Raw genomic sequence first — 22,726 nt, forward strand, 5'->3', positions numbered from 1 at the left:
ACATAGGGAAAATACAAAACATCCAGACACATTAAATCTATTGGTCTTGATGAACTTACTTCGATGACTGTGGAAAAGACAGATTTGGGGTTGTTTTCACACTCAAATAGGGATTCCTTTGAATACAAAACTCTTGAGATGACCTTTTAAGAACGGAATTGAATTGAAGTCTCTCAGTTGTCTCCAACTCCGTGTGACCCCATGGACTACACAGTCCATGGAATTCTCCAGGCCAGAATACTGGAATGGGTAGCCTTTCCCTTCTCCAGGGGATCTTCCCAACCCAGGGACTGAACCTGGGTCACCTACATTACAGGCAGATTCTTTACCAACTGAGCTATCAGGGAACCCCACTGATAGACTTATTTTCCCCTGAATTAAATGCAAATTCCACTGAGAGAGGTAACATTACAAAGTCTCAAAGTTGCCTCAAAATACTTTCTTCTTTTTTCTTGTCCAAATGCCAGTCTAGAGATGTAGCTGAGGTGTCAAGGCATTGATTGGTATTCTGGTCTCCCTTTTTGCACCTATCATTTGATAGAATAGGGATGTATATAGAAATGGGGAACATAAATCTTCTCTTACTTGACTTCCTGTACCAAACTTGCTCAACACTCTGTTGTCACATCTCTCTTTAACAGTAACTGAACATTTGATTTTCTCTTGTAGCAGCTGTTGAAATATGTTTCCTGAGGTTGTTTGTTAATTATTCAAGAGGCTTCCTCCTCATATACATTCCCTTGGAGCTAAAGATCTAGCTAAGGTTTAAGCCTTTCTTTAAAACTTCTCCAATCACTTTACTACCTTGTCATGTGTTATTGGTGATCCATTGCATAATCAACTTTTGCTCTATAACAAACCACCCCAAAACTTAGTGACCTTATCATTAAGATTTCTTACAATTATTGCTAGATCATTCTTCTGGTATGGGCCAACTTATCCGATATCTGCTTGGCAAGCTCTTATTTCTTAAGTCAACTAACATGTTGCTTAGCCAATTGGATAACATAGGTCAGACGTTCCTATGTGTTTGGAGGTTGATTGCCTAAGGCACCAGGGATCTTATCCATGTGGTTTTTGTACTTTTTCTTGCTGTTTCTTTTTTCTTTTCCCAGAAAGTTAGATCAGCCTTGTTCGTATGGTCATCTAAATTTTCTAAATACAGTAAGAGAGGGATAGTCCCAGTGTATAAGAACTTTTCTGAACAAATGTTTCTTTGGGGAAAATGATTCCACAAAGATCCCACTTGCTTCTTTCCACAATATTCCTAGGAAAGTTGAGGAGAGGAATATTGGTAAACTCAAAGGAAATGATAAAATTCTGTTTCTTAAAATATTTTAGATATTTGTGTGTTCACTATTCTTTATATTTAAATTTATTATATAACTTGCTGTGTGTATATGCATATTATTTTATGGTGTATTTTATTATAAAACTTTTAAAGAAATTGGTAATAAAAAGAAATAGATATAAGTTGAATAACACCACAAGCTTGTCACCTAGCATTAGTTAACTTTAGTAATATAAGAATTACTTATATTAAATCAGTTACTCTTTGGAAATTTTGAATAATCTAAGACAAAATAAGACTGAAAATAATAGGTATTAAAAAGGGTGTTAGCCTTTACAGAGACAGTAAATGAGTAAAACTGAAGGTGATAAAAGTGTACCTATCCAAATTCCTATTGTGTTTCTGAGTGCAACAGAATTAAACTGGAAATAAACACAGGAAAATATATCTGAAAAATTATTCCAAATTTACAGTTCAACAGTACACTTAGGAATCACACATGGGTTCATAAGGAAACCATGAAAGATACTAGTAGATATTTTGAACTGAATCAATAATACTTCCTTAGAAATACAAACCTCTGGTGTATTTGAAAATAACTTTTTGTGTTCAGGGCTTGTATTTTAATACAGTTATATTTCCCAGTCCTCTCACTTATGATTTGTGCTTTTATATCTTGATTAAAACATTCACCTCTGTCCTAAAGTTTAATAGACATTTCAAAACCAAAGAATTCCTGATATTACTTGTAAATCTCCTTCTGCTGTGTTCTCTGTCTCAGGTAGTAGAAATGCTTTCCTTTTACTTGGTCAAGCCCAAAGTCAGGAATTTATCCTTGGCAATTCTTTTTGTCTCACATTTCACACTCAATCTGTCAGGAAATCCAGGTGACTTTATCTCCAAAAATGTCCACAGTCTGACAACTTTTATCTCCGTTGTCACGACTTTGGTCATGACACCACACACCCAGTGCTATAACCACTCAACTCTTCTTACCCCACCTACTTCAGTACTTTGTCTACATACTGGATAGGTGACAATCTAAAATGGAAGCCACACTGTAACATTAATTTAAAAAACTGGGCCTCATTATTAAAAGATTTTAACTACTGATTATTTTTTAATGTTGCAGGTAACTTGATTTAAAAGTATTATTGGCATAAAAATGGTACTATGAACATGAAAAACCAGTTCATTTAGTCTATGGGGTCGCACAGAGTTGGACACGACTGAAGCGACTTAGCAGTAGCAGTAGCAGCAGTGACAAAGGAAAAGTTTGTGTATATATAAGCATGGGACTGCTTAACAACTGTTTTTAAAGTGACAATAAATTGTGAAACTTTCTACTTGCCTCCATAAAGTAATTTTGTAATCTATGAGCTTAACATAGTTGTGAAACATTTGCCCATAATGTTTGCAAGGACAAGATGTTCTTCTTCAGCTCTCACAACCATGAACACAAGATGATTGTCTCCATAATTGATACCAATTTTGTCTGATTGATCATCAAACATTGTAGACTGCCCAGCAGCAACCCTTGCTGCTTTAGATAATTACATCCTGATTATCATCAGTGTCTCCATAATACTTCAAAAAGGGTAGGTGGAAATGCTATCAGAGAATTCCATTAATATTATCAACAATTTATTTTAAGATCACTTCAAAAGTATTCTTAAGATATGACATGGATGAGGGTTAATATATGATAGATACTAAAGGAATTAAAATTTATATACAGATTACTTTTTAGACTAGAGCATAAAATTAGTGTAATACAACAGAAGAGTTCACTCACTTTAAGACATTTTCAATTTAAATAGCTGTGACAATTTCTAGAAGCATAAAGTCTTTCAAATGTCTCAAGAAATTTTAATGAATACCCAGAACAGGGTATCACTATGAGGGAATCAGGGCCTTGTTAATATACGGAACATGTTGTGCTGTTAACATTCACAGTTACCCCTGTAAGTCATAGAAGATTCATAAATATAGAATCAAAATATTCTAGAAAATTCTAAGGCCCTAATTCAAAGCTCTCAGCAAGACACCTTGTCTAACTCAATGAAACTATGAGCCATGCCATGCAGGGCCACCCAAGATTGACGGATCATGGTGGAGAGTTCTGAAAAAACGTGGTTCACTGGAGAAGGGAATGACAAACCAGTATTCTTGCCTTGAGAACCCCATGAACAACATGAAAAGGCAAAAAGATAGGACACTGAAAGGTGAATTCCCTAGGTCAATATGTACCCAATATGCTACTGGAGATCAGCGGAGAAATAACTCCAGAAAGAATGAAGAGACAGAGCCAAAGCAAAACAACACCCAGCTGTGGATGTGACTGGTGATGGAAGCAAGGTCCAAAGCTGTAAAGAGCAATATTGCATAGGAACCTGGAATGTTAGGTCCATGAATCAAGGTAAACAGAAAGTGGTCAAACAGGAGGTCAAACAGGTAAGAGTGAACATCGATATTTTAGGAATCAGCAAAAATTGGAATGGGTGAATTTAACTCAGAACACCATTATATCTACTATCTATTTAATATCTATCTATTTTGGGGGCAAGAATCCCTTAGAAGAGATTGAATAGCCATCATAGTAAACAAGAGAGTCTGAAATGCATTACTTGGATGCAATCTCAAGAATGACAGAAAGATCTCTGTTCATTTCCAAGGCAAACCACTCAATATCATGGTAATCCAAGTCTATGGCCTGACCAGTAATGCTGAAGAAGCTGAAGTTGAATGGTTCTATGAAGACCTACAAGACCTTCTATAACTAACACCCCAAAAAGATATCCTTTTCCTTATAGGGGACAGAAATGCAAAAGTGGGAAGTCAAGAAACACCTGGAGTAACAGGCAAATTTGGGCTCAGAGTACAAAATGAGGCAGGGAAAAGGCTAGAGTTTTGCCAAGAGAATGCACTAGTCATACCAAACACCTTCTTCCAACAACACAAGAGAAGCCTCTACACGTGGACATCACCAGATGGTCAACACTAAAATCAGACTGATTGTATTCTTTGCAGCCAAAGATAGAGAAGCTCTATACAGTCAACGAAAACAAGACTGAGAGCTGACTGTGGCTCAGATCATGAACTCCTTATTGCCAAATTCAGACTTAAATAGAAGAAAGTGGGGAAAACCACTAGACCATTCAGGTATGACCTAAACCAAATCCCTTACGACTAAACAGTGGAAATGAAAAATCGATTTAAGGGATTGGATCTGATAGACAGAGTGCCTGATAAACTATGGATGGAGGTCCGTGACATTATACAGGAGGCAGGGCTCAAGACCATCCCCAAGAAAAATAAATACAAAAAAGCAAAATGTCTGTCGGAGGAGGACTTATAAATACCTCTGACAAGAGGAGAAGTGAAAAACAAAGGTGGAAAGGAAAGATATACCCATTTGAGTGCAGAGCTCCAAATAATAGCAAGGAGAGAGAAGAAAGCCCTCCTCAGTAACCAATGGAAAGAAATAGAGGAAAACAATAGAATGGGAAAGACTAGAGATCTCTTCAAGAAAATTGGAGATAACAAGGGACTATTTCATGCAAAGATGGGCTCAATAAAGGACAGAAATGGTATGGACCTAACAGAAGCAGAAGATATTAAGAAGAGGTGGCAAGAATACACAAAAGAACTGTGCAAAAAAAGATCTTCACAACCCAGATAATCACAATGGTGTGATCACTCACCTAGAGGCAGACATCCTGGAATGTGAAGTCAAGCGGGCCTTAGGAAGCATCACTATGAACAAAGCTAGTGGAGGTGATGGAATTCCAGTTGAGCTATTTCAAATCCTGAAAGATGATGCTGTGAAAGTGCTGCACTCAATATGTCAGCAAATTTAGAAAATAGCAGTGGCCACAGGACTAGAAAAGGTCAGTTTTCATTCCAATCCCAAAGAAAGGCAATGCCAACGAATAATCAAACTACTGCACTATTGCACTCATCTCAACATACTAGTAAAGTAATACTCAAAATCCTCCACCAGGCTTCAACAGTATGTGAACCATGAACTTCCAAATTTTTAAGCTGGTTTTAGAAAAGGCAGAGGAACCAGAGATCAAATTGCCAACATCCATTGGAGCATCAAAAAAGCAAGAGAGTTCCAGAAAAACATTTATTTCTGCTTTATTAACTATGACAAACCTTTGACTGTGTGGATCACCACAATCTGTGGAAATTCTTCAAGAGATGGGAATACCAGACCACCTGAACTGCTTCTTCCTGAGAATTTTTTTGCAGGTCAGGAAGCAACAGTTAGAACTGTACATGAAACAACAGACTGGTTCCAAATAGGAAAAGAAGTACATCAAGGCTGTATGTAGTCACCCTGCTTATTTAACTAACATGCAGAGCACATCATGAGAAATGCTGGACTGGATGAAGCACAAGCTGGAATCAAGATTGCCGGGAGAAATATCAATAACCTAAGATATGCAAATGACACCACCATTTATAGCAGAAAGGGAAGAAGAACCAAAGAGCCTCTTGATAAAAGTGAAAGAGGAGAATGAAAAAGTTGACCTAAAGCTCAACATTCAGAAAACTAAGATCATGGCATCTGGTCCATGACTTCATGGGAAATAGATGGGGAAGCAGTGGAAACAGTGTCAGACTTTTTTTTTTGGGCTCCAAAATCACTGCAGATGGTGACTGCAAGCCTGAAATTAAATGACGCTTACTCCTTGGAAGAAAAATTATGACCCACCTAGACAGCATATTAAAAAGCAGAGATATTACTTTGCCAACAAAGGTCCATCTAGTCAAACCTATGGTTTTTCCAGTGGTCATGTATGGATATGAGAGTTGGACTATAAAGAAAGCTGAGTGCCAAAGAATTGATGGTTTTGAACTGTGTGTTGGAGAAGACTCTTGAGAGTCCCTTGGACTGCAAAGAGATCCACCCAGTCCATCCTGAAGGAAATCAGTCCTGAAGATTCATTGGAAGGAGTGATTTTGAAGCTAAAACTCCAATACTTTGGCCACCTGATGTGAAGAACTGACTCATTTGAAGAGACCCTGATGCTGGGAAAGATTAAAGGCAGGAGGAGAAGGGGATGACAGAGGATGAGATGGTGGGATGGCATCACCGACTCAATCGACATGAGTTTGCGTAGACTTTGGGAGTTGGTAATGGACAGGGAGGCCTGGCGTACTGCTGTCCATGGGGTCACAAAGAGTCATACGTGACTGAACAACTGAACTGAACTGAACTCTAAGCTGTGTAGCTTCAAACTCCCATGACTTCATGTCCTTTCCCATGTAGTTCAGAGCCTCTATTATGGGATTTCAGTTCTACTGAGGATGCCAGACATGCGTGCACTTTGTTTATAGTGTCTGTAATCATCTGCTATATCCATAATTTTATACTATATTTCTTCCAATCTATTTGCTTTCTACAATCTGATAGCTTACGTCTGGGTAAAAGCTGCATGATGTCATTTCAGGCAGAGGGAACCTTTGTGTCATAGACTCCTAAGTGATGGAACCTGTGGGGTAATACATATATGTTGTTTATGTCACTAAGCTTGTGGCAATTTGTTACACAGCAAGAGAATATTTGTACAGTAAGTGATCAACAAGTATTTATTAATCATTTTATTTCAAAATGTTCACTGAATCCCAGACACCAACATCTCCTTTGACTGTTGACCCAACATTTATTCAGCAAACATGATTTTACTTTGAGCATAATTGATGACTAGTTGTAGGGTATTTTGTGGCAAGCACAATCTCTTATTCATAATGCTTTTCTGACTTCGAGATCCACATGCATTTGGTGAAGTAGTTTCAAAAAACTATTGTTTTTTGTTTATATATTGATATAATGGTCAATAATATTTTTGCCTGTTCAATTTTCTACTAGCCTTACCAGTTCATTTTTTATAATTTAAATTATTTTTACAATGATGTGCTTTCAAATTAGTCTCTGATAGTAAACCATGAACTTTCATTTGGCAGGGACTGTGTCTAATTCAGCTTTTCATTTTGAACATGTAGCAATTTCTTATACATATTAGACACACAATCAACATTTTTTAAAAATCCGTGTATATAAAAGGTTGTAGAAGGACAATGGACTTTATAAAAATCTAGAAAAATTTTATTCTAAACAATTATATCTAAACCTTATAGTTATAATTATAAAGTAAGAATTATTACTACATGGCATCTCTAATAACTAATGTATACTATGGTTTGACCAAAAAGCTCATTTGGGTTTGTTCATAAGATGTTAAAGAAAAACCAAAAGAACTTTATGACCAGCCCAATACAAGCTTTACAAATGGGAGGTGTCTAATCTGGATTATTAACATTGTGTACCTTGTGTTTGTTCCATTTTTGTGGAAGATATCCTCATTTCCGTCACTGCGCATGTTGGCTGTCAATTGCTGCCCCTTTTTGTAGAGAAACACTCAAGATGTGACAATTCCGTCATGTGGCTTACACTTCTAGGGGCTTGTGGTAGATAAGGTCACCTAAGACCACCCATTTCCTTTCCCCTTACTCTCCCCTATTTTATTTCCCTCTCTTTCTTATCAGCTTTTATTCTGAAAAGTACGTCCTCAAAAGAGCAGGCACCTGAATGTGTCCTGAAGTCCATGGTTTTATGATCTTTATGGTCCAGGTGTGAAGGAAGCTTCTGGGCTGCAGCTTTGCCCATGTGATTCTTCTTCATTTCAGCCATTGAAAACTAAAAAAGATAAGTTAGGCATCATTATCCCTTTCTCCTCACGACAGGTACAGTGGTGAGATAGGAACAGAATAACTGTATTCATCAAGAGTATAAATGGAAGATATCTTAGGAGTCACTGGCACGTAACAATACTGAAGTCCATCTGAGCACAAGTGTCCAGGTCCCCTACTTGTTAGCCAGGGAATGCTCTTTGACCATGGCCAAATTCTGCTACTTGGAGTCATGCCCTTAATCCATTTTTTTTTTCCACATCTCTTGGCTGAGCCTTCTGAGAGTCTTTTCTGTAATAAATGTCCCATGTTTGGAATAAGCAGCCTTTGTTACCTGCTTCATTCCCATATAAATTGGTAGCTAAGAGCTTATTTTTCATTTTTAACTGTCTCAGGCCCTTAGCATCTGTGGTGTTGGTGCTTTGGCCAGAACAACTTTTTAAAAAACATTGTTATTTTTCTATGAATCACTATGTCCCACAAAGGACATCCACAATTATTTCTGAGACTTATGTCCCTCTATTTTAGATGTACTAGCGTGCTGTGGGACAATGATACTCAAGATTCTTTCAAGCCATTTGTCCTGCTACTGGGGTCTTTAAGCAAGGTTTCGAGTCATTTGCAAATCTTAACAAATTTTCTTGCAGCCAAAACCTTGATGAGGTCTTTACCTTAACACCATTTATTTGAGAAATCTTTGAAGGCTAGAGAGACTGGAAATGGAAGTCTCTTCTTGTCTCACATATGCAGCCTTGAGTCCTCATATTTCTTTGAAATTTTGTATATACACTGAATAATTTCTACTTTACTTGTTTCTCCCTCAAAGTAACTTATCATACTCAGCAGGAAGAAATCAACTGGGACGGTCAGCATTCTAGCTAGATACCTCCTTTTCCAGATCAGGAAGTCCATTAAATAAGTTCTCTAACTTCCAACATATTCTAGTTCATACATTTTGCCATTTTTTTTTTCCTGCCAAAGCATAGCTCAGTTTATTTTGAGGCTCTTCCTTTTGCAGTCTCCAGAAGAATTTGTCATTTATTCATCTTTCTTATGCTCCTCCTCAGACTTTTCCTTCTGCCTGATCCCAGAATCCAATGCTATATGTTGTCTTTTAGGTTTTCTTACTCTGCTAACTAATAGTTTCCGTGTTATTTATCTATTGCTAGATAACAGACTGTCTGTTAACATAGTGTATCTTGAATACCTTAAGACAATAATTATTCTATTTTTCCTTGAGCTAATAGATCAGCAGTTTGGCCTGGATTTCCTAATGAAAATTTAGTTATGAAGTCTTTCAAATTTGTCTGTATTTCCAAAGTGTTCCTTCTACTGTATCTACTACCTGTTCTGGTTGTTAGGCTTAATTTTTTTTTCCATATGGTCTTTTATTATCAATGAGTCTTTGATTTATGACTTTGAATACCACATCCAAAAAGGGTAAAAGGCACAAAGTCTCTCAAAACCTATGCTTGAACAGTCTTCCTTCTTTTCTTATTGCAGTACAAGATATTTACAATATTAGTTTTAGGTGTACAACATAGTGATTCAATATTTTTATCGGGCACATTCCATTTTGAGTTATTACAAAGTAGTGACTTTATTTTCCTGTCCTGGGCAGTATATCTTAGCTGTTTTTTTTCTTTTTTTTGTATATAGTAATTTATATCTCTTAATTCCATATGCCTATTTTGCTCAACCCCCATTTCTTCTCCCTACTGGTAACCACTAGTTTGTTCTCTGGATCTGTGAGTCTATTACTGTTTTGTTATACATATTTGTTTTTTATCTTTTAAATTCCATATATAAGTGATAACTTAGAGTATTTGTCTTTCTCTGTCTGACTTATTTAACTTAGCATAATACCCTGTCGATTGATCCATGTTGTTGAATATTGCAAAATTTTGTTGTTTTATGGTTGAATAATACTCCATTTTGTGTGTGTATGTGAAAGTGAAAGTGTCACTCACTCATTAGTGTCTGACTCTTTGTGATCCCATGGATTGTAACCCACCAGTCTCCTCTATCCATAGAATTCTCCAGGCAAGAAAGAGTACTGGAGTGGGTTGCCATTCCCTTCTCCAGGGGATCTTCCCAACCCATGCATCAAACCTGAGTCTCCTGCATTGCAGGCAGATTGCCAAGTGAGCCACCAGAGAAGCTATATATATACATATATATATATAGCTAAAAATATCAGTAGTATAGATTTATTTCAAATTTCTCTAGGGAAAAAAATGCTAAACTAACATTGAAAAATTTTAAGCTAATAACTAAAATCTGGTGAATCTCACACATATGTTAAGTAATGTATATATAAAAATAAAATAGAGCAACAATCATAAATAATGTCTATATTTTCATAAATAGTACTTCTCATGGTACTTTCTCCGGACTAAATTGTATTCCTCCTAAATTCATATGTTGAACTGCAACCCACACTATGACTATATCTGGAGATAGAGTTACTCTAAAAGATAGTTACTTTTTAAAAAAGTAACTAAGGTAAACTGAAACCCTATGGAAGTAGTCTTAAAATTAGTGAATTTATAAGAAGAGGAAAAAAGAGTGATATCTCTCTCCACTCTCACAAGGAAAGGCCATGTGAACACACAGTGAGAAGGCACCCATCTTTCAGCCAGGAAAACAGCCCCTACCAGTATCTGAATATATTAGCACTCTGCTCTCAGATTTCCAGCCTCCAAGAGTGTAAGATAATAGCTTAACTTACTTCTCCTTTCTAGGGCTTCCTTGGTGGCTCAGAGAGTAGAGAATCTGCCTGCATGAGGGGTACCTGGGTTTGATCCCTGGGTTAGGAAGATCTCCTGGAGAAGAGAATGGCTACCCACTCCAGTGTTCTTGCCTGGAGAATCCCATGGACAGAGGAGCCTGGCAGGCCACAGACCATGGGATCACAGAGAACTGGACACAACTGAGCAACTTTCCTGATCACTACTTTCACTTTCAACTTTCTCTGGTTTAAGTCACACAGTATATGGTATGTTTTTTTTTATTGCAGCCCAAGCCGACAAACATAGTGCTTTGAGGTTTTGTCCTGTCTGGATTTTTATTAAATGAGTCCACCTTTTGAAGCTGTATCACCCAATCTAACTCTTCAAAAATTATTTCACAATATTTTCCTTGATTTGTGATTAAATTGAAATAGGCTGCACGATATAGTCCCCTCTTGGAAACTCATAATATACACTCATTTATTACAGACTGGTATGATTCTACTGTTTAATGTCATGTAACTCAAACAAATACAGACTTCTTTGAGATTCAGTTTTTAATTTAAATTTCATCACTATGCAAGAAGAAAAAAATCCTTACTTCAGAACATTGAAAAGTAGTATGTGCTTTCAGTGAAAATTTATTGAAGACATGAAGGAAAGGATTAGAGACTCATTATGCTATAGCATGTTCTAAAAGGCCTGTTAGCCATATAAATCTCCAAATTCTATACCACATGGAGCTATTATCTTTCTCTCCATTCCCCCCTCTAAAATTCCTTGAAAAGTCATTATTTGCAAACTCATTCTGATTTTATTCTTTTTCTATTACTTATGTCTCATGGTGGTGAGATTACTTATTTTTTTTCTATTGCTTATGTCTCACGGTGGTGAGATTACTTATTTATTACAGAGCATGCTAGACCTTTTCTGACTTCTCCCACATATTCCTTATTCCTTTATCTGCATAGATTGATAAATAAAACAAAGTAACTGCTTATAGGATTGTTTAGTTGTTTTACATTTTTTACTCAATATTTCATGAACTTTTTGTTTTAATTCATCTGTCACTATCATAAAGAATGAATATTTTATAGGATACAAACTAGGAATATGAGTTATAAGCATAGTTTTGTGTTTACAGAATTTGAAACCAGTTATTCCTCTCACGGATGCGCATGTATGCTAAGTTGCTTCAGTTGTGTCCAACTGTTTGTGACCTCATGGACTGTAGCCCACCAGGCTCCTCTGTCCATGGGATTCTCTAGGCAAGAATACTGGAGTAGGTTGCCACGCCTTTTTCCAAGGGATCTTCCCAACCCAGGGATCAAACTAACATCTCTTATGCCTCCTGCATTGGCAAACGAGTTCTTTACCACTAGCACCACCTGATAGAAGAGATGAAGACAAAAGGGAGAACCACCAGGAAAAACTAAACTGAAAAATGTCATGGTTCATGCAGAACTGGGAAAAGCTTATTCTCACCAGCCATAGGTGAGAGGTTCCATATCTTCTAGGTTGTTTGTTTTATTATAAGTGAAGTCGCTCAGTTGTGTCCGACTCTTTGTGACCCCATGGACTGTAGCCTACCATGCTCCTCCATCCATGGGATTTTCCAGGCAAGAGTACTGGAATGGGTTGCCATTGCCTTCTCCAGAGCATCTTCCTGACACAGGGATCGAACCCAGGTCTCCAACATTGGAGGCAGACACTTTACCATCTGAACCACCAGGGAAGTCTGTTTTATTGGTGCATAATTATTCATACTAATTTCTTGTGACTCCTTATATCTCTGTGGTGTCAGTTGTAACTTCTGTTTTTCATTTATTTTATTGAGTTGGGTTCTCTCTTTTATCAGTTGTATTTATCCTTTCAAAGAAACAAACTTTCAGTTTTGCTGATCTTTAAAATCATCTTTTTGGTCTCTATTTCATTTCTTTCTTTCTTTGGCACAGTTGGTCATGGTCTAAGAGTCCCAGGGTTACTGTTGAACCACACTGGTAGGCAGGTAAGCCCCTGGGCTCTGGTGCTAACAGGCTAAATGAATCACTGCAAAATCACACTTGCTAGCACCAATGTTTTCATGATAGAATGAGCTCTCACAAATGACTGCTGCTACCATATGTGTTCCCAAGGGGAGTCCCAGTTGCCTTCCCTTTCTCTAGCAAGATTAGCAAGTGGGTCTGACCCAGGTTCTGTTCAAATTACCCTGTGTCCTGGGACTGGGAGCATGGGCCCTTTAATAGTATAGTCTCTGTTTCCTCCAACCCTCTGGCTCTCCATATGCAGATCCCACTGGCCTTTAAAGCCACACTTTCTGGGAACTCATCCTGCCATTGCAAGAACTCCAGGCTGGGGTGCCCTATATGGAGAGAACCTCTGTAGTAGTGATTATCTTTCCATTTGTGAGTTGCCTACCCAAGGACATGGCTTTTGACTATACATCTCTGCCCCTCTTACCTGTTTCACTGTGACTGCTTCTTCAAATTTTTAATTAAGAAATCTTTCTGCTAGTCTTCAGGTCATTCTCACTGATAGTTGCTCTGTTAATAGTTGGCATGCGTATGGAAAAAGGTGAGCTCTGCCTTCTACTCTGACATCTTGTTCACCCTAAAGTCTTTTAAGTGATATTCATGATTTTCTTTTTCCCTAGAATATAAGCTCTGTGAAGAAAGGAGATATTTTTTGGTTCACTGATATGTCTCAGTCATGTAGCCTGGCACATAACAGGAGCTTATGTATTTCTTTTTTCTTTTCTTTTTTTTTTTTTGCATTAATTGCATTAATTTATTTTTTTTTAATTTTTATTTTTACTTTATTTTACTTTACAATACTGTATTGGTTTCGCCATACATCGACATGAATCTGCCACGGGTGTACATGAGTTCCCAATCCTGAACCCCCCTCCCACCTCCGACCCCATATCATCTCTCTGGATCATCCCCGTGCACCAGCCCCAAGCATCCTATAACAGGAGCTTATGTATTTCTTAATAAAATAAATGGTATATATACATTGTTATTCTAAATAAAGTATCAATTTAATGTGACATCTTAAATATAAATTTAATGATGTAAAAAACACAGGTTTGAAATTCAAGATACTTTCTGTGTATATAATTTTAGTATGTTTTTAGATTATGTGTCTATTTCTCTTTAAAATTTAAGACATTACACCTCTTTTAGTCAACATCTTTGATAGAAAATATAATATTTTAGAAAAGAACAAATCATGAAAATACATTTATAGTTCTATAAGTAATGTTGACATGAAGAGCAACTCTGCCCTTGCCCAGAAAAGGAGAAAGTCTATTTAATAATATATTTTTTTAATTTTTATTTTTACTTTATTTTACTTTACAGTACTGGATTGGTTTTGCCATACATTGACATGAATCCACCATGGGTGTACATGAGTTCCCAAACATGAACCCCACTCCCACCTCCCACCCCATATCATCTCTCTGGATCATCCCCGTGCACCAGCCCCAAGCATCCTGTATCCTGCATCGAACATAGACTGGCGATTCGTTTCTTACATGATAGTATACATGTTTCAATGCCATTCTCCCAAATCATTAATAATATTTTGTTTGTAAAATTGGTGGCAAAATCATATTTATTACATGGTTAACAATTATCAATTAGTTCAATTATGGAAAAATTGAGCCTAAGACATCAAGTATCTGGAACATTTATTTAAATTGGCTTTCTAAACAGAATATCCCAGAAGAAGAATGAATCATCTTTTCTCAAACCAAGGTACTTTAAATTTAGAAGACATGATATTAATATATAAAAAGATATATTAAATATACTCAAATGTATTTTAATATTACCAAAGGCATACAAGCATCAGGCTTTTGAATATGTTTTGATACTTCTAAAGCTCTTAGGCACATTTTATGACAAGGCAAACTTTATTACATCAGTATAATGAGACTTAAGTTTTAATTTGCCTTTTAGTCTTCTGATAAATTGCTTTTAGCAAATGTAAAATTAATAAAAACTGATTTCTTAGCTTTTTATTAATTCCTTTGTGTAGCATATTATTTATAAATTTAAAGTAGATTAAATTATTTTTAGATAACTTATTAATGAACTGTGAGAGTATAAAGCCTTACAAATCTTTTTCATGATCAGCTATAAATTTAGTAGGAAAATTTGGTCTAGTAATAATTAGATTTAACAAGATAATATTCAATTATCCTTATCTATAGTTGCATTGCTTCTATGGTTTATCCTTTGGGATTCTCTTGTTTGTTAGAAGAGGGTAATTGAAATTATAAATTAGAAACAAAGGAAACAATATTTCATGGTCCACATTAAGATGGTACACAACTCATGTTTGTTTTTAGTGTTTTTTTTTTTATAATTTAACATAATGAATATTCAAAGTTCCACTTCCAATTTGCCTTGATTCATGGACCTGACATTCCAGGTTCCCATGCTATATTGCTCTTTACAGCATCGGACCTTGCTTCTATCACCAGTCACATTTATCTTGGATAAATTGTTAAATTATTTTAACTGTAGATATATCTAGTAATATGGCATTTAGAGGAATGCCCAGTTAAAAATTTTAAATCCCTAATTTCGTACGCATTCTAATGATAATCCTGACTAACACTGAGCTCCTGCAATGATAAAAAATAATTAAATCCTCAATAATTCACAAAATTAGGTAATATAATTTGCATCCAACTTGAAGATTTATCCCATGTAGCAATATATCTGATTGCATTGCTTTAAAAATCACCCTAAATTTATTCTGAATGTAACATAAATAATGCAATTTTAATTTTAATATGGATATATTTTCTTTTTTAATAAAAATTTTATTTTTTACATAAATGTAGATTCATCAGCAGTTATAGGAAATAATACAGCCATACCATGATACCCTTTACCTGGCTACTCCAATAGTGACATCCTTCAGACCGATCAGTATCACAGTCAGAAGGCTAATATGGATAGGGTCATGCTATACAGAACATTCCCATTACCATAGAATCCTTTTATATTGCCCTTTTATAGACACATCTACTTCCCTTTCCCAACTTCTCAAAACTACTAATCTATTCTCTGTTTCTATGATTATATTTTTAAAGTGTTCTATGCATGTAATCTGAGTTAAATTCACCCATTCCAGTCCATTTTAGGTCTCTAATTCCTAGAATGTCGATATTCACTCTTGCCATCTCTTGTTTGACCACTTCCAATTCGCCTTGATTCATGGACCTGACATTCCAGGTTCCCATGCAATATTGCTCTTTACAGCATCGGACCTTGTTTCTATCACCAGTCACATCCACAGCTGGGTATTGTTTTTGCTTTGGTTCCATCCCTTCATTCTTTCTGGAGTTATTTCTCCACTGACCTCCGGTAGCATATTGGGCACCTACTGACCTGGGGAGTTCCTCTTTCAGTATCCTATCATTTTGCCTTTTCATACTGTTCATGGGGTTCTCAAGGCAAGAATACTGAAGTGGTTTGCCATTCCCTTCTCCAGTGGACCACATTCTGTCAGACCTCTCCACCATGACCCGCCTGTCTTGGGTTGCCCCATGGGCATGGCTTGGTTTCACTGAGTTAGACAAGGCTGTGGTCCTAGTGTGATTAGATTGACTAGATTTCTCTGAGTATGGTTTCAGTGTGTCTGTCCTCTGAAGCCCTCTTGCAACACCTACCATTTTACTTGGGTTTCTCTTACCTTGGGCGTGGGCTGCTCCAGCAAAGCACAGCCACTGCTCCAGCAAAGCATAGCCGCTGCTTCTTACCTTGGATGAGGGGTATCTCCTCCCACCACCCTTCCTGACCTTCAGCATGCGATGGCTCCTCTAGGCCCTCCTGCGCCTGGGCAGCCACCACTCCTTGGGCGTGGGGTTGCTCCTCCGGGTCACCGCCCTGGCCTCAGGTGTGCGGTTGCTCTTTCTGGCTACCACCCCTGGTCTCAGGCGCCACCCTTGGCCTCGGACACAGGGTGGCTCCACTCAGACTCACGTCCATCGAGTCGGTGATGCCATCCAGCCATCTCATCCTCTGTTGTCCCCCTTTTCCTCCTGCCCCCAATCCCTCTCAGCATTAGAGTCTTTTCCAATGAGTCAACTCTTCGCATGAGGTGGCGAAAGTACTGGAGTTTCAGCTTTAGCATCATTCCCTCTAAAGAAATCCTAAGGCTGATCTCCTTCAGAATGGACTGGTTGGATCTCCTTGCAGTCCAAGGGACTCACAAGAGTCTTCTCCAACACCACAGTTCAAAAGCATCAATTCTTTGGCAGTTGACACTCTAAGTTGTCAAATTTATATACATGGATTTCTTCATAGTATTCCATAATTATCCTTTTCATATCTATAAAGTCTGTAGTAGCTCTTTTTCATTTCAGATATTGTTAATTTGTACTACCTCTTTTTTCTTTATTGGTCTTGATAGAAGTTCATGAACTTTATTGATATTTTTCAGAAACTGCTCTCTGTTTCATTGATTTTTTTCTATTGTTTTACTGGTTTCAATTTCACTGAATTCTGCTCTTATCTCTATTGTTTCTACTGCTTGCTTTGGGTTTAGTTTGTTCTTTTTCAAGTTTCTTGAGGTGGGAACTTGAATTATTGATTTGAGATTTTCTCTCCTTCCTAAAGCATGCAGTCAGTGTTATAATTCCCCCCTCAGCCATGCTTTGGCTGTGTGTGTCCCACAAATTTCCATATGTTTTATTTTCATTTAGTTCAGTGTATTTTTCTAATTTACCTTAAAACATCCTTTTTTACTCTGGATACTTCCAAGTACATGGTTTTATTTCTAAGTGTTTGGAGAATTTCCTATTATTTTTCTGCTATTGAGTTCTATTTTGGTTGGAGAATATACTGCATATGTTTTTACTTCTTTAAATTTTATTTTAGGTCTTCTTTATGACCTCGCATATGATTTTCATCCATATATGTTCCATGAATTCTCAAAAAGAAGTGTTCTGCTGTTGCACGGTGTATTGGCTGGAAAAAAATTATATTACTTTGTCTTCATCTGAGAATATTACCCATTCTTCCTTTATACTCAAAAGATATCTTGAGTGGGTATAGGAATCTAGGTTGACCATTCCTTCCTTTTAGTAACTGAAAAGTATTGTGCCAGCTCTTTCTATCCTCCATGATTTCTTATGAAGAGAATATTTTCATTCTAATAATTTTTCCCTATAAATAAGGTGATGCTTCTCTAACTACTTCAAGATTTATGTCTTTAGTTTCCCAGAGTTTATGTTGTATCTTACCAAGTATTTCGGGGATCTTTTTGTGTTTGGGGTTTGTCTAACTTACCAGATCTGTAGATTTGTGTCTTTTGAAAAATTTGAATAATAAACTCATTGCTACAGTTCAGTGATAATATCTTCATGCACTTTTCTAGTTCTCTTCTCTTCCCTTCTCCTTCCAGGACATTAATGATATGAATATTCATTCTTTTTCTTTCATAATTTCATAAATCCCATGAGGCCTTGTTCATGGTTTTCTAGCTTATTTTCTCTCTTTTCTTCAGATTTAGTAATTTCCATTGTTCTGTCTTCAAGTTCACTGATACTTTTGTCTATCCTCTTCAGTCTACTGGTTTTCCCATCTATTGAGCTGCTTGTCACTGTATTTTTCAGTTATGAAATTTTCATTTATTGATAACTGTTAGCAACCCACTCCAGTGTTCTTGCCTGGAGAATCCCAGAGATGGGGGAGCCTGGTAGGCTGCCGTCTATGGGGTCGCACAGAGTCGGACATGACTGAAGCGACTTAGCAGCAGCAGCAGTTATATCTTCCATTTATTTGCTGATACTTTGTTAACTTTGTGAGACTTTTTTTTTTTAAATCTCCATCAGTTGTGTTTATCATTGTATGTGAAGCATTTTTTGAGGTTGCTTTAAAATCTCTAATAGTTCTAACACCTCTGTCATTTGGGTGTTTTCATTTGTTGTTCATTGTTTTCATCCAATTTGAGATCTTTCTATTTCTTGGTATGACAAGTAATTTTCTTTTGCAACGTGGATATTTTGAGTATTATATTAAAAGAGTCTGGATTTAAACCTTCTCTTTCAGTTGGCTTGCTGTGATGCCAATTTGGTATGGGAAAAGCCTCATTCTTGCCAAGTAGGTATAGGAATTCAGTGCCCTCACTCAGCCTTTGTTGACATTTGGAGGAAAAGCTTACTTTTTGGTGGGTATGAACGTGTCAGCTTCCCATTTGGCCCCCACTCAGACCTCTCTGGTTGAGAAAAATAGAAATGTGTCATTGTTGCTCCCTGAATAGCTTCATCTGATACCAGGGGGAAAGTATGGTAGCTGTGTTCACACTTGGTGGAGGTAAAAGCCCTGACTCTCCACTAGATCCCCTCTTAATCACCTGAAGAGTGAGAGGTAGGTTGCCTCACTATTGCTGAGCAATAGAAGTACAGGTTTTCTTTGTGGTTTCCACTGACTCCTCAGGCAGAAGAGGGCATCATTACTCCATGGAAAAGATGAAATTCCATCTCCCTGTTCGGATCTTCTCTGATACTACTCCAGTGAAAGTTGGCCAAAGGTGGGAGGGATTGTTACAGCCCTACAATGGTGGAAATCGAGATTCTTTGCTCAGCATGTGTTGGTCGGGGGTGGGGGGTGGTGTGCATGTGGGGCCTCTTGTTTTTCTGTGCTGTTCTATGGACTAGAATAGTTAATGTTTAAAAGATTTCTGTATTGTCACGTGTCCCCTTTTCTGGTCTCCTGCTAAAGGGAGAAGTCTTCTGACTTTATTTCTCTTCATTTTTTGGTATTTCTAAGTTAATAGTTTCTTTAGCTCTAAGCCTGGGACATATGAGGCAAAAAGAAAATCCAGTGAATTCACCTGAATGTTCTACCTTGGAATTTGAAATTTCTAGCTAATCTGCCATGTTCTCTATCTTTGGGAGTTTCCTTATATTTGTTTTATATATGATAAGTAAGATGTTAGTCATATTTAGGAGGAATAATAGAGAAAAGTACATCTGTCCATCTTCCTAGAAACAAAAGAGATGAATGTTTTGAAATATTAAATGTATGTGTGTGTGTGTGTGTGTATATATATATATATTACCATAAGCAATGCTTTCCCCCAAATATCTACTTTTAAAACCTATGGCTACTCTAAGTTTTTCTGCCAAAGTAAAGAGAGCATAGCTCCCTAATGGCTGTAAGAATGGATCCATTATTTATTTACTATGTAGATTATAAAATAACAGTATATAATTTTTTTGCACAGGTAAGTTACTTATTACCCATTTAAAATTATAATTGCTCCTTTTATAGTACACATGCTTTGGAGACTAGTATCTTTATGCTTAATTGTAAACCTTTTATATAAAGAACTTAAAGTGAGTTCCTTCCTTATAAGATATAAATAAAAGGTTTACTTATGCCTCAATAACCAGGGATCTTCAGGAGAATGAGACAGAAGTGAGGTAAGAGGTTTTTGTTAATCTCCTACCACAGCTCAAGTTGAAAGGAAAAAATCAAAACAGAGGGGAATAATGCCCTCCTGTTCCCTTTCCAGAACTCTGATAGAGACCATCCCACAGAAAGTCTCATACAAATAGTAGTAGCCACTGCAAAGTAAATCTAGAGAGTGCTAGAAGTAGCTCCGTTGTACTGTACTGAGGTTCTAAAGTTCCTTTCTTCTACCAATTGGAAAGGCAGATGAGAGTTGACAGCTACTGAGGTTGCATGGGGCAGCAGTAGCAAGGGGTAATAGGGAGATAATACTGTATGGCAGAGGTCAGGGATTGAGAGCTAATCCACAAAACAGACAGAAAATCTGAATGAGACTCAGAGGTTCTGCACAGTGAGCTAGCGTTGAGGTAGAGTAGAGCTAGTGGAGAGAAGAGACTCCTCTGTGGAGGGATTACAACCTGGGTTCTACCAGCTTTATACCTGACAAATGAAATCTAGGAGCACAACTAGTCTATGTGAAAATTTCCATCTCTATGAAGCCTGGGGAGAAAGCAGAGGAAAAGAAAGAAGCTTTCAGCTTGGGCACAGTTTCCCATGGTGTTTTCTTATATTCCAACTCCAATTTGTAGAAAAATATTGCAGAGATTAATAGCTGTGACAAGAAAATTAATAAGTAGAATTTTTACCTTGTGATTTAATAAATATTTATCCAAACAAGGTTGAAATAGAGAAGAGACTTTTAATGGTGAGTTTTTTTTGTTTTCTTTTGTTTTTTTGTGGGTTAGGGATTTGAGATGGATAAACTACAAGAATAAAGAACATGGTAGTTGAACAATAGTTGTATGTCACTGGTGCATATTTTTGCACACCAGTGTTCTCTCCATCCTCACATCCAATGGAAGACACATTTAGCTAGCATAAATGCTTTACAGGGACTGGGTGGAAGAAAATAAGTGCTGAGCTACCTATTGCATCTTAGTATACAACTGCTATTTAGACTGCTTGGTAAAACCCTGTGCAGATACACAAAACCACCCAATGAAGTGTTATCCATTGTGGCATTCTTAGATCCATTGGATAGAGATCTCCCAACCCCTGAAGGCAAATCAAGCCATCTTTGAATCAATTAAAGCTTTTAGAAAGTATATTGTGATATACAGTCTAAAACTATCTCCTTTTAAAACCTCTATAAATGACCTAGAGTTACCTTTCAGGCTCAATTCTATAAATCAACTCCTGTCAACCTTCCTTTAGGACTTCCCTGGTGGCTCAGACGGTAAAGCATCTGTCTACAATGTGGGAGACCTGGGTTCAATCCCTGGGTTGGGAAGATCCCCTGGCGAAGGAAATGGCAATCCACTCCAGTACTATTGCCTGGAAAATCCCATGGACAGAGGAGCCTGGTAGGCTACAGTCCATGGGGTTGCAAAGAGTCAGACATGACTGAGTGAATTCCCTTCACTTAACCCTTCATTAAATACTTAAAAACCATTATTTTACACTCCAAGTAATTTACTATAAAGCTTGTTTTGGCTTTGCTTACTACTCTCATGGTACCCTGAATGAGTTCCATTTTGTATGTCGTGGTTGAAGTTCTGGCAGTCAGAACTATATGCAGTATCCCTAGTAGAATTTGGCCAACTCCAAATGCAGTGGAGCTGACTATTTATTTCTAATCAATGCTGCATCACTGAAATTGTGATCTGAGCATGATGGAATTTTTAAATTCAATTTTCTCTTTCCTAGTAGTGGTAATATAAGCTTTTCTTAAAAATAAGTATCTAAAGGGGTTCATTGGCAACATAACAAGAAGGTTAATTTGGACATACAGTCCCAATTCATCAAACCTGCCATGGTGAAACTCCGATTTGGGCATAAGTGTGCAATAGGCAGAAGCAAACCAAAAAGGAAAAATAGACAGTTGGGTCTGAGTCCTGAGAGGGATTGAAAGATTGACGTCAAACTTTCTGAATGGGATTTAGGTAGCAGTGAGAGATATATGCTCACTGTGATAGGAAATGGGAGAGTTAACACCATACATCAGCTTGAGCTTGGGTCTCCAAAGGTTTTGGAAATAATGAGGCAATCTCTGAGGGCCAACTTCTCATAAAACAGAGTTCTAGGCACTAGAAGTGACTTGAAAACCTGTGTTACAAATGTTATCATTCCCACTGAAATATGGAGTTTGGCTCATAAACATAATCATCTGCCTAAATACATAAAATGAGTACGTGGCAAATCCACAATTTCAGTCTGCCTCTCTTTCAAATAAAGCTTTACGATCTTCTACCATATTCTGGCTTACTCTGTGTTTCAGTTCACTAATCTTTCAAAAACTATTAGGTAACAAACCACCCAAAATTTAGTGGCTTAAAATAGAAGTATTTTATTAGCCAGGGGCATGCTACTGCCATAGCATGACAGAGATAAAAGGGTCTTATCTAGGGCTCTTAACGCCTAAGATTGGAACTCAATCACTGATACTTACTCTCCATCCATTGGCTGACAGAAGTCACTGGCATAAGCCAATATGGAGAAGTACTCAACATTACCCACTCATAATG

Source organism: Oryx dammah, unplaced genomic scaffold (genome assembly GCF_014754425.2).
Source record: "Oryx dammah isolate SB20612 unplaced genomic scaffold, SCBI_Odam_1.1 HiC_scaffold_5, whole genome shotgun sequence".
Taxonomy (NCBI): domain Eukaryota; kingdom Metazoa; phylum Chordata; class Mammalia; order Artiodactyla; family Bovidae; genus Oryx; species Oryx dammah.